General features: G+C 40.3%; 1 protein-coding gene across 5 annotated transcripts in view; it reads right to left on the bottom strand.

Moving 5' to 3' along the window:
• Positions 1-12,443, bottom strand: part of prkcaa (protein kinase C, alpha, a) — a 137,756-nt gene that overhangs the window by 105,901 nt on the left and 19,412 nt on the right. The window lies entirely within an intron of this gene.

Genomic DNA, 12,443 nt, shown 5'->3' on the forward strand with positions numbered 1-12,443 from the left:
TAGCTTTTTTTGTTACATTGTTGGCATTAACCTAATCATCAGCTATATAGCAGCTCACTACAGACATTAGCACTGAGTCTCTGACAATGGTTTGGGAGTGCTGCTGTAACTGACGTGGCTAGTGTGTTAGACAGAAAATTATTCTAAACTCAAACTCAGCACTTAAGACCTTAAGGGTTATTTTCTCTCTAAGTTATTTGCATTGGTTGATAGTAGGACTTCATGTGTACGTATACTGCTTTGTTGCAATGGAAAAGCTACTTTAGTAAGCTAACTAAGCTAACCACCTACCTGTCCAACAGAAAACCAGCCGACGCCCAGAAACGTCACGAACACAGCAAAATAAGAAAATACAGGCAGAGGGCAGGGTCGCAGCAGATAAAGACACCGCCACACACTGGGTGGGTAATAAGTGATGATTTTTTTTGTATGAGTTTATACATTGTCCTTCCAATCCTACTCATTCTGCCTTCAACTAAGAATACCTGAAAGGATGAGCCCAAGCAAAGGTTGGCTGGGATGAAAGGAGAACATCGTAGAGTATATGGGAGGAGAGAGGCAGCACATAAAGCAGAACATTTTACAGCGGAAAAAAGAAAAACTGTGGAGTACAAGAAAATAAGAGCTAGACATGACTAATGAGAGAAAAGATAAAACTTTAATGTCCCCTGTGGTTATATTGGGTAATGAAATGAAAGAGCCCGGAAAAGAGAAGGTGAAAAGATAGTGAAGAGAAATTTAAAACATGCCTTCACAGCTTAATTACAGTGACCTGTTTCAGCTTTTGGTCCGCTCATTCAGACAATATTTCCTCTGTTCCTTCAGCTCCCTCAGCTGCGGTCAGCTGGCCAGAGAAACTGCTTATTGTGGTTCTTACAGCCTGCAGTCAGACAGGACATTACTCTCCACAGCCTTCCACTGAGTGGGTCTGTGTGGGTGGGTGTGTGTGAATGTGTGGGGAGGTGTACACCACGGAGCTGGAAATGCTCCAAGATATCACTAGAGCATTATTGCCATTTACATAACTGAGCCTTTCCCTTTCTTATTTCTTTATTTCCTCTTTCTTTTTCTTACAAAATCAAAAAAATTCTTGTTTCTCCACCTCTCTTCTCTCGCTCTGACAGCAGGTTTATCTCCAGCATCTCGCACAACTTGTGAACACCAGCACTAAACAACAATTGTGAGGCCTTCATACTTCACTGTCACACCAGCATGCAACAAATGTCAAGGCAGCAAGAGCTCTAACAGTTACTCTGTGGTTTTGAGAAATTGCATTAGCCCACAAAGGCAAAGGGAGTGCAGCTATGAAGAGGCTGCCTCACAGTGCACTGCTGAAATCAACCACATCCTTTGTCAATGTTGCAAACAAAAGGTGGAATAAGGAAAGCAGGTCTACCGATGCAAATAACAAGCTCACATGACGACAGAGCCTTGAATGCAAACAGCCTTGTTCTAACGTTTGCTGTTGACACTGAAGTAGTCACTGAATGCCTTTGCAACTTATTGTTTTTCCACACCTGGAGACAATACTATTGACTACGTACTTGTATTTTGAGTAACAGTTCTAAAGCCATGTTAATCTTTCTATGCAGTTTACATAAGCAAAAAAGGATTGAGTATATTACCAGATACACTACTATCCACTTAGTATATAAAAACTATCTGACTGGATTTTAATTCCATGTCTATGTAGATCTCTAGATCTGAAAGGAAGCAGACGGGGGAAGATCGGAGGCACAAAAAAAAAGTACCCAACAGATTGCATTAAGGTCTGCCAACATGGGCATATTTGAGACATGTCAGTTCAGAGCAGATGATGGATGAACTGGGCAATGTCAACCCTGTGTGTGTATGCGTGTGTGTGTGTGCACATGCGTCTTCCCGCTTGTTTGGATGTTAACTGAAGCTGCTGAAACACACAGTTGTGGCCATCCATATCGCCTATGACTTCCTGTCGCCGAAAATAACAACCAATAATGGGACAGCAGGAAGATGAAAATTGGTGTAAAGGAAGCAGTGACTGATTAAATGTCAGGAAAAGGACGTGGTCTAGTTAATCTTCATAACAGCAAGCTGCCAAATGCCACAGTGCCTGGATAAGTGGATGACATTAAAGGCAGATCAATCACATGATTCAGTAGTGTGATATCTAGCTGGTCAGTAAATGATGTGCAACACAATTCAAGGCTACACACTTATAAGATACATTACATGATACAAATGTCTCCCTCATCAGACACACTGAAATCGAAATTTCAGATACAGCAGGAGTGCGGAATGAGTGACGAGTCAAACAAAGGGCTCGAAGGCAGAAGACCACGAGCAGCAATTAGAGGCAGAAATGTTTTGTTTGTTTTGTAGAAATAAAATATTATAGACTGATGAAATATGTCATGTCAAAAGTGAGGCAACAAACCACTGCAGCTGCAAACAAGAGTTTACACTAAAACCAAGAAGGCTTGGTCCAGAATAAAAACAGATTCATTATCAACAAATCTATCATTTATTGTTTCAATCAATCGATGAATCATTTCATCATTTAACTGCCAAGAAACTGTGAAAAACGCTCATCAAGTTCCTATAGGCAAAGGCTCTAAAAATTGCATGTTTTGTCCAACCAGCAGTTTAAAATAAGAAGGTAAAGGTTAGGGCAGTACATCCTTATATATAAGAAGCTGGAAATGGAAAATAATTAGCACTTTTTTTCTTGAATGACAAACTTGATGATTAATAATTATAAAAATTGTTGTTGATACTTTTTTAGTTGACTGTTTAATTAACTAATTGTTTTCTTTCAGCATTTTTGCACTTACAGTGTCTGCAAGCTGCAGCCAGGGCAGGAAATCTGCATGTTAGTAGATGCCAGTCCTGTGTTCTGGAAGGACCTACTTTTTATCAGTAATCCACGTTCTGATGGCACATGACAGAACACAAACATCAAAAGGGAGTGAATGGAGTTTATCCAAGAAACAAATCATGTAATCACTGTCAGCAGTACACACTCACACAGACATTCATACACACACTACGATAGTGGTCACAGAGCCCATGAAGTGATTGAGTGGCACGCAGCTCGTGAGCTAGTTCATGATGATTCATGTGTGTGGCACGAGCACGACAATATATTATTCTTAAAAAAACAGTCAGAGCCACAATGGCCACTACATCCAGGCGCACACACACACTTTTTGTCTCTCTTGCTGGCTTACACACAGACCCAAACACGCATACACACACACAGTCAGCGTTGTCAAACGTGCTATCCTTGTAACCACCAGCAAGCCTCGGCTGACACAAAGGGAAGCAGGCGGCGGCTGATGCTAAGTGGTGTGACGGGGGGGAAGAGAAGGAGGAGAAAGGGTGATAATGCTAAAATTAGTACTCTGTGAGAAAGTGACAGATGACCTCATGCTGGCTGTCACCTCGCCTTGCCACAGAAGGCCTAGATCCTCTCCTCCCTCTTCCTCTTCTCTTCCTACTTTTTTGCCATGCGTTTTTCTCCTCTCCAGGTCCCTCACCTCCTGCTCAAAATATCCATATTGCTCTCTTTGAACCTCAAACTGGCCCATATGTACGGGCTTGGCTCAAGAAGCGCAATTGTCCACCCGGCATGTTCATCGATGTGGAGATTCGGGGGGAGAAAATAAAGATAAACCAGAACAGTAACTTTCAGTTTGGATGATTCAGCACAAGAAATGGTCAGTTTATTGTGTAAAAAAAGTCACTATTCCGTATGAACTACTGACATTATTTCATTAGATGTTTCTTTCCTAAAAATGACTCGAAGATTTCCTTTCCTCTCTTCACAATGCAACAAGGAAGCGAACAGACCTGATCTATCAGGCAGTGTACATTGACCCTTTCCTGCCCTCACCACTACACACACACCCAAATACACACAGACTACGCATCATCATCACCCCACCGCCTCCCTGACCAAAGTTCATTTCTGCAGGGAGAGGCGCCACAAAAGCTCCAGCCAGACAATGCTATAGCCTTATTCTGTTCCCATTTCACTGCTTCTTCCTGTATCATCTGCCACTCATCCGTGTCCCTTGAGGCAGAAAAAGGTTCAATCTCTAAGGTTAAGGTTCAGTAATAGAAGTAGCAGCATCATACAAGGCAAAGCTGCACAGTGCCTGTTGATGTGTGTGTGCGATCGTGTGCACAAGCAGGTGGAAAAAGAGAGACTATAGGTTTGTGATTGTGACATCAGAAGTCATTAGCTGCAGGAGAAACAGGGATGAAGTGTGTGTGTGGTCCATGTTTACATAAAGAGTAATCGCTGACAGGGCAGCTAAGTGAAGCTGACAGAGTGCCTGCGAGCAAATGGATGGATGGGAGGGGAGAGGAAGGGAAGAAGTGTTAGTGAGCGGTGCCCATCTAAAGCTTTAAGGAGTTTCAGCACACATGAGGAATGATTAAAAAAAGGCCTGAACTAGCATTTTATATGCACACATGCATTCCAGCTTTGTCCATGAAGTGTTGTTTTTCATGTTACTTCCCATATTTCCTGCCCTCAAACTAAATTCCATCAACTGAGACTAATCTTCTTCATTCCTCGCCAAATCTGCAATCAATTGCAAAATTCTCTGAATCTATTCAGGTTTTATCTGCCTCTTACGGAAAATGCCTGAGCTTGAGTCAAACCAGTGCTGCAGCCCAAGATGCTGCCTGAAGCACTCACTTAGCAGCAGATGAAATGTTTGACTAATATGCTCAATGATAGCTGTGCCATGCAATGAGTTCAAGGGTGGACATTGCTCAAAATAAGCACAGATTTATTTGACACACTGGATGAATTACACACTGAGAGGGGCATTGGGGCTGTCTAAGACTTAATAGTGTGTAGCGTGAACAGTCTGCATCTTTACTGGTTTTGTTTTTGTTGTACCTTTGCCCCAAAACGAACAGCAGTTTTCCCATTCTTTATCTTCTATCTCCTCATAGGGATGTGGGCACGCTGCTGCTGCTTCTGCTGCTGCTTCTGCTGCTGCTGCGTCAAGAAAGTCTTGTCAGGACTCTTGCGTGACTTAATTTTCTGGTTAGTGGCAAGAGTTCTTCCTTCCTTCCTTAATTAATTCATTGCTATTAATTTAATTCATCTATTAGATTTTTTTTATTCCACAAATATGTATTTACAATGAAAGCACACCTAACATAACAAAATATATTTACATAAAGTCAGGGTATGCTTGAAACGAACCAGTTTGTACAACATGTTGTCCAACCGAGGTGTTGTGTGCACTTGTTTGTACACAGGAAAAATGACCAAAAAATGGTTGTGTAAAGAATGAAAAAAGAGAGCTTGAGACAGTTGTTCAAATCCAAAAGGCAACTGTTAGCCAATGGGAGGTTTTCTCGTTGGTTACACAGACGCTGCAGTCATCAAATGTCCCCACAAATGATCAGCCTGAGATTATCAGGATAATAGGTCTGCTGTGTGCTCAGAAGTAAGCTTCATGTCAACACTTTCAGCAAATTCTTCATCTCACAGCCTCTTTACCTTCAAGTAATTAGTACCTCTGATAAGATTATTTCTGCCCTTCAGCCCATAATCACTGATGCTAATCATGCATTTTGTTAGCTTCACCTGTTAAACCTTACAAAATCTACTGTCACATCGCTTGGATGTTTCAGCACCCCAAGCCAGCAATTATATTTCTGACACGTCACTCTACACCATGCCTGCTGTTGCACCCTGCCCCCGATTAACGTAACACATGAAAAAGCCCCAGGTCTTTCAGAGTCCAATGAAAGCATGTAACACTGACAAAACATAAACACTTCAGGAGCCTCTGTGTAGACAAAGCCTCTCAGCTAGAGATCACAATCAATTTGCAAGTCCAGTTCTTTTTAAATCAACATTGGGCAAAAACAAGCTATACAGTAGAAAGATGCATCAATTCCCAGATGAATTGCTCACAATGGTACAATTTCCTGTACAGGAACTGGTGCAGAGTCGATGTTGCTACCAACAGTATTTCCCTCAGCCCCTCACACTGCCAGGTGCCATTATTCATGCATTAGTTTGGCAGAACAGGAAAAAGGACAACAGCGCTTGATGTCAAATGTACGGCCACAAAGTTTCCAATGTTAAATGCAAACTGTTCTGTCCTGTTCTGTGCTATAAAACAACACCACTTATTTTTTCATCAATGTGGAAGAGTGTCTGTAACGAAAAATTCTTGTGAAATAGTGTTTTATAGACAATATGCACATCAGAACTCACATTCTCAAATAACCAAATACTACCATTTTGTATATGATGCCAATAGAAAGCACCTTGCTAAGGAGTAATGCTCACCTTAATGCAAAGTCCCTGTTATTTTCCTGAAGGAATGTTCAATGTGTGCTTTTACATTTATTACATTTTATTGTGTAATATAATGTTTCTGATTTTACCAACATAATAATCTGACAGGTATCCATTTTTGCAGTGACATTGTACAGTATCATTCTGCAGTGCATAACTCAGTCAAACATCTTATAATTTTATTATGATGAAGATTATAAACCAAATAATTCAGCAAGGAAACAGATACAGCCAAAGCAGTGATGGAGATGGATGAGTCCCCACTGAAGCTACAACCAAAGTAACGTTGACCTGCTATCTATTACATAAATGAGAAGCTTCATCAGCAATATGAAAAGACATGGCGGAATCAGATCTATTTCAGCAAAAACCACGAGCTTAACTTTGGTTAAGGGGTCAATCCCTTGACCATAGTTAAGCTTGTGACACTTCAAACGAAGCCTGTGTCTTAAATAAATAGTTAATCAAAGAGTGACAAACCCCACAGTGGAAAGTGAGCAGGAGAAGGAGCAAGAAAGACCAAAGAGACAAAGATAATAAGCCTGCTAAATGATCTACAGTGGAACAGCAATTATATGCAAGTCCCATGTGTTCAACATTCACACATTCGACATTCATTCTTTTTCTTTTTCTGTATTTTCAACTTTTCTTTTTAAATTCTCTTCTCTCATCAGGAGATCATCAGGCGCCGTATCCTCACAAGGCATCTGATTGCCTTAAAGATGAGTGCGTTAGAGCCAAAGGACCTGTGATTTTTCACAGAGCAATGGACCCAGAAAATAAAATTATGACGGTTATTATTAGGATATGGCTCTGAACTACAACAAAATGGAAGGAAGCTTTATAAAAAAGAAAGTAATGGCTTATTATTTGAGCAAAAAAATCATAAAATCTGAACAAAGATCTACTTGAAAAACCTTTTATGACCGTTTGTAAAATTTCCAGATTCTTACAACATGAGGCCAACAATAAAGCAGGAAAAGCTTAAAGAGCTGAAGGAAAAAGTAAAGTGTGGACAATTTCCAAGAAATACAACTTGGAATGTTTTGGTTGGCTTGAAAAGATGCTGGTCCAAAATCACAACTAGAGGAGGGGGAAGAAAAATAAATTCATGTTATCCCTCTTGTATATTTAAAGAGGAATTCATCCTTACCCACAGAGATTTAAGGTGAGTGGATAATACAAGAACATCATGGGAATCAAATTTCAATTGAACAGCAATTACGTGGTCTGTACAACCTGTTCCAACTCTCATACAGCTACAATCGCTGAATTCAGGAAGCCCCCATGTGCACGAACTTTACTTAAGACTGAGAGCACATCTGTGCTTTGAGCTAACGTCAGCATTCTAACATGGTCACAATGACAATGCTAACATATCTAAATAGGTATAATGTTTACCATGGTCACCATCTTAGTTTGCTAGTATGCTAACATTTGCTATATATCACTAAACATAAAGTACAGTGAGGCTGATGTGAATGTCACTAGTTTTGCAGGTATTTGGTCATAAACCAAAGAAATGGACAAGTTTTGATGTGATGATGGCGTTAGAGGAAAAGTCAGGGGATCACCAACAACACATCCTGAGGGGGACATCCTGAGGATGTCTTAACCAAATGTAATCCATCAAATAGTTGAAAAATTGAATGTGAAATTAAAGTCATACTCTACAACATCCTGCTGCAGACAAACCAACATTTTGCATCAGTTGTTATAATATAAAATACAACAAATAGAAGAAGGATCTCAAGGATTACCAGTTAAATTCAGCAATCTAAACTGCGAGTAGACTTCCCTGTCATTAAAATGTTGTTAAGTACTCCACTTAATAGAACATCAATTAAAAGAAGTAAAAACAATACATCTATAAGAGATAAGAAACTACTTCTTAAACCATAAAATTATCACGTAAACAAAGCCTTTTTCAGTAGTATTTCAACTGGGGGTGCCAGCACTGAAGTTGATTCGATAACTTTGTTGCTGAAGGTGGTTATTTCATTAAAAATCTCACTCAGCAACAAATGAGACACAGAAACATCGTCATAGTCGGGGTGTTTAAAGGTAAAAAACTTAGTCAGATCATCTGGTGTGTAAAACGAGAGGATTTAACGAGCTCAGTTTGATTGCAAGTGCCATCTCAGGCGATATCCTCAGTCTCAGAATGTACTGGACTATAATGTTATTACAATCCCCCACTTGATTCCCTTATCAAGTAAAACAAAGGAAAAAGACAGCACTGCACTGCAACCCAATATTCACACCAAGAAATGTGTGCGTGTGTGTGTGTGTGTGTGTGTGTGTGTGTAAGATGTAGTGTTGGTAAGACATACGCGTTTATCTGGCAGAACGATACCTGGAGCATGTGCCAGCTTGCTAGCCTGCCGATAACAGTGAAACAATACAAACTGAGACTTTCAGTGGACTGTGGACTGAAACTACATTTAAAAATGGAGTCATCAGCTAAGTAAAGCATTCATGGAACATTTCAGGTGAAAATATTAACACTGTACAACAATAATGTTGGTGTCCGGTGCACTACCGACTTCCAGATGTGTCTCCCTGACATATCTTTCCTCTACAACAAGACCTTTGTTCAGGTCATAACAACGTACTCCATCAACTTTAATCCTCAGCCGTGGAGATTAAACAATGGGATTATACAGTCACACAGACAGTAAACAACACAGACGGCAAGAAGCTGTTAGCTTAGCTAAAAGACACACACAGATGTCCACTTTGTGCAGAAAACCAAGAGTGCAGACTACACACACACACACACACACACACACACACACGAACATGAACACACCCAGTTCAGACCTTTTCTAACCAGAGTTATGACAGCTACAACTCTCATGGCCGAATAAACAGCTGTAACACCCTTTTCCCCTCACACAGTATATCCTCTATGACTCATTCCTAAAGGTCAACAATCAAATGCTGACTCATAGTGTGGACAACAACAAGTGCTCTCATCTCGCTTTAGGAATCTATTTGCTTTTCAGTGAACCCACAAACACAAACAAATGCTCTGTGATTCAGGGTCATCCAATGGGCACCTGACGTGAAACAGCGATCCATCGACACCAAAAGTAATTCTGATCAAATAAACCCCATGGTGGAATTGCTTCCGAGATAAACATCTTTTTTAGCAAACCTCAAATACAGAACCGGCAAGAAATTACTTAATGACAATAGAAACACATTACAGGCACACTTTCATTGCTGAATATTCACTGCAGGGTCGTAGCACTCACTCATGAGCATGTATGACGAGGCTAATAAACTGCAAGGAATGCAGATGTGCATTATAGGCCCCATTTAGATTGATGTACAGTAGGTCAGACAACATCATTTCCTATCCTACATGGAAAGTTCATTCAGAACCACTGAACTAATGCCTGTGTTGCCTACACAAACGTGTTCACACCAAGTCAACAGCACAATGGAGAGTCAAACACATGAAGACAAGACTCCAGAAATCCAGATTTAAGCTGTTTGGTAGGTATATCAGCAGCTGAATGCTAGCATCAGTCTAGACTTCCTTTTGTTTTATAAGGTTTTCCAATCTGAACCAGATGGCTTTCAGACATCAGCAGATAAATTCTTGTGTGTTGGAGTTGTTTCCTGTTGATGGTTTGAAATATGTTCTCAGTCCAAACAAGCCTCACCAGTTTCCTTTGGAGATGACAAAGACAGACGCATATTTCCAGGCGTCTTGGTGCATCTAAATTGAACTGACGTAAATGAGTAAATGCTTCTAAGTTCAAACAAACTTCTCCTAAAAAGCTTGCTGTAAAAGCCACTTTGCCTTAAGCAGAGTCAGTCTGGGCGGATAGTTCAGTGTGGTGGATGGTTTCATCGGGTGCTATAAGGAGAGTGATAACCGTTAGAAAGAAACTTCTGTAATGGTGGTGGCTGCATTATGAGGTGATAGTATGTGTAAATCTGGGTGCGCAGCTTCAGCATAGACATCAGACCATTGTTGTAAACCCTTATGGTTGAAATAATGGCTCATTAAACTTTTGGGAGCTTGCAATATTCAGTGTGCAGACAACTCATTTTCCTGCACTGGGGTGTAATTTCCTCACTATCCACCCCCTTCCCTTTGCACAGGTTCAGCAGCTATCATCATCTTCATCATCAACTGTTCCTGACATTCTGTAAGCCTTTAATGGATGGCAGCTGACTGCCAACTGTCCTCTTAACCAGTCATGTAACAAATTTTCTATGTTTTGTTTTCTGAGTCATTGTGCTTTCATAAAATTCCAGGAATTGTAATGAGTACTTAAAAAACTAGAGAACATCTTGCTACGGGATGACACCAGCTGCAACATCACATCTGTGTGTTTGGTGCAATGGAACACATGACATGAGAGACATGAGTTTGACGAGACAGGTGAACTATGTCTTTGAGTAGACGGGAAGGATTGAAACTGGGATAGAGTGATCCGTGACTTTAAAAAATGTGGGTCAGGTGCGTAAAGTGGCCCCTTCCCTACTTCCTGCGCCCCTTGCTCAGACCACACTCATCTTCAAACTCTGCCTTCATTTTGATCTCAACTACACACCTGTAAAGTTTTGTGACTGCATCTTGCACGGTTGTGACTCTGTCCACAGACACATAAACACTTGGCAAAGTACTCAAAACCACTTCTGTGGCATCTCCCGCTACAGTAGGTGTGTCCAGGACCACATTTCGCCATGATGACACACACACAGACTCACAAGGTGAAAACAATACCAGCCACATGCTGTCACAGATGGTAACAAGAGGTTTTAAGTTATGTTTATTGGATTTGTTGAATCCTTCCAGTTCGTTGAAATATTAGGACAGAACATGGAGAGAACATGATTATTTTTTCCTAAAACCTTTTCTCAGCTTTCAGTGAAGCCACAGTAGCATTAGAGATGAGCTGCATGTTGATACTGTTTTAACAGCCAGCTCAGTTTTTCCCTCAAACATTGTTTTTTTATGTTTACAATATTACATTGGCTTAAAGTCACTTAAGTCTCATCTTGTCTTTGTGCAAATGGATTATAAAGCACTTTGCAATCTGTGGCAGGATTAACTTGTCATTTAGAAGATCTATTAGTGGAACAAAGGGAATTTTTTAAAAGAGGATTGTTAAATGGTTTTCTACAGAGTGTTGCAGGATTAACTATTTATACACAGTAAAAGGGAAATGGATGTATACTGAACTTTTCTGTTCATGATGTCTTAAAAAGCCACTGAGAACTGTAAAACAATTGAGGTGGAAGGAGAAGTTGTTTCATTTAATCATCAGTGTACCAGCGATTTATGGTTATCCGTTTCACTAATTTCCTCGGTTGAAAAGGTTGAAAAAATATTTCATAAGAATTAGTCCTGACTGGATGAAACCCCTCCCTACCAGGTTATGATTTCATGCTTTAGGTCATAAATGCATGGATCATTAATGCTGAATGTAGCTCAGGAATGAAAGATTTGGTGTGACTTTAATCATGTGCAAGAGGTGTGTTTCAAGAGGGAGGCTAAAATTGTATATTCAGGCTGAAATCTGAATATTCATTAAACTGGACTCGATTTAACAGGGGTTGTTGGTAGCAAGCTGTAAGACTACCTACTAACAGGTTAATCAGGAATTCAGCATTCCCCATCCCCACCAAACACACACACACACACACACACACACACACACACACACACACACACACACACATCTCATCAGCATCGATTGATGGATCCTGTTTAATTAAGGTGAAGCTCACAGTTCTCTTACACGAGCGAGGGAGGTGTGCAGAAAGGCTTCCAAGATGAAAAGCAAAGGATCAATATTTATGTCACATTTTCGATTAAACAAATGTTCCAAACTGTCAGAGTTTAGAAATGTTATCAAGCCTGCATGTGCTTCAGTTTGTACTTTGAAAACGAAGGATGTGATTTGGTAATTAACTGTCAACCAACAATAAACTATGAAAGCAACACACTTTGATATAGGCGTGTGAAAGAGGCTTCAGGCTGTGAAACCTCAAGGTAGAAGCTTCATTGTTTTCAGTGACTGTGTTCAAAGTTTGCATTCAAAGATTCAAAAATAAATAAATATAATTTGGTGTTGTGGTATTACTTGCTCTAGTCCCAGTT

The sequence above is a fragment of the Enoplosus armatus genome, chromosome 2, assembly GCF_043641665.1.
Source record: "Enoplosus armatus isolate fEnoArm2 chromosome 2, fEnoArm2.hap1, whole genome shotgun sequence".
In the NCBI taxonomy this organism is placed as follows: Eukaryota; Metazoa; Chordata; class Actinopteri; order Centrarchiformes; family Enoplosidae; genus Enoplosus; species Enoplosus armatus.